Below are 1,578 nucleotides of genomic sequence, written 5' to 3' on the forward strand. Positions count from 1 at the left end.
TCGGTGATTTCCATATTGCTCAGGTCACATTCTACCTCTGCATCTACCCCTCCTCTTTAAACAAAGCGTGGTCTTCTCTCGTAGATGCCTGGATCCCACTGCTGTCATGTGGATGCTGCCCAGACCCTCTGAAACGTGAAGAACTGCAGGTGGAGTCCCGCCAGGTCACGTGATGGTCATAGAAGGACTGAGGATATCCAGCCTGGAGTTGTCTTTAGAGCTTTGGAAAAGAAGTGCAGAAAGGAAGTGCTGGCTGGGCGCGGTGGCTCACACCTGTAATCCCAGCACTTTGGGAGGCCAAGGCGGGCAGATCACATCAGGAGTTCAAGACCAGCCTGGCCAACATGGTGAAACCCCGTCTCTACTAAAAATACAAAAAATCAGCCGGGTGTGGTGGCAGGCACCTGTAATCCCAGCTACTCAGGAGGCTAAAGCAGGAGAATCACTTGGAACAGGGAGGTGAAGGTTACAGTGAGCCAAGGTTGTGCCACTGTACTCCAGCCTGGGCAACAAGAGCGAGACTCCATCTGAAAAAAAAAAGGGAAGCACCACAGAAAACTGAAACAGGATTCCACGGCCTTCCTGTAGGCATTCTGATGGCTTTGCCATCAAGCCATTGTTTGATGATAATGTTGCCAGTATCTTGCAAACGCCAGATGAGAATACCAAGGCCTGGTAGCTTTCGATGTTAATGCCTTCACCACTGCCATCTCTGACTGTGAAAGTCCAAATAGGTGCTGAAACTCGTGGGCGCGCAGCTTGCAGATCCCGGGCAGTGGGTGAGTAGGGGCCTAGTTTTCATTATAAATACAGAGGCGGTGGGGAGTGGGGAGAAGGTGGCTGTTGCTGGGGTGACTGGAAGTGTGCTAATATATACAGTTTTTTTAATTCTTTTTTATTTTAATTTTTATTTTTAGTTCTGGGGTACGTGTGCATGCAGGATGTGCAGGTTTGTTACATAGCTAATTGTATGCAACAGTGGTTTGCTGCACCTATCAGCCCATCACCTAGGTATTAAGCCCAGCATGCATTCGCAACTTTTCCTAATACTCTCCCTCCCCCTACCATACCCCCTGACAGGCCCCAGTGTGTGTTGTTCCCCAGTTTTTTTTTTTGAGATGGAGTCTCGCTCTGTTGCCCAGGCTAGAGTGCAGTGGCACTATCTCTGCTCACTGCAACCTCCGCCTCCTGGGTTCAAGCAATTCTCCTACCTCAGCCTCCAGAGTAGTTGGGACTACAGGCACACAGACGGGGTTTCACCATGTTAGCCAGGATGGTCTTGATCTCCTGACCTCATAATCTGCCCGCCTCAGCCTCCCAAAGTGCTGAGATTACAGGCATGAGCCACGACGCCCAGCCTTTTCCCCAATTTTTATATGTGCAAAAAACTAAGTTGTCACAAATGAAGAATTTAAAAGACAAAACAAAAGTTAAAAATAATTTTTAAAATTGACCCAAAGAGGAGTGTTATGCAATTATTAAAAATAAGCCTGCCTGGTGTGGTGGCTCACCCCTGTAATCCCAACACTTTGGGAGGCCAAGGCAGGTGGATCATTTGAGGCCAGGAGTTCCAGACCA

General features: G+C 48.6%; 1 pseudogene; it reads right to left on the reverse strand.

Moving 5' to 3' along the window:
• The window catches only part of LOC105509544, a 1,141-nt pseudogene extending 401 nt beyond the window's left edge, over positions 1-740 (reverse strand).
• Between the last annotated feature and the right edge of the window lie 838 nt (positions 741-1,578).

Source organism: Colobus angolensis, unplaced genomic scaffold (genome assembly GCF_000951035.1).
Source record: "Colobus angolensis palliatus isolate OR3802 unplaced genomic scaffold, Cang.pa_1.0 Scaffold178, whole genome shotgun sequence".
Classification (NCBI taxonomy): Eukaryota; Metazoa; Chordata; class Mammalia; order Primates; family Cercopithecidae; genus Colobus; species Colobus angolensis.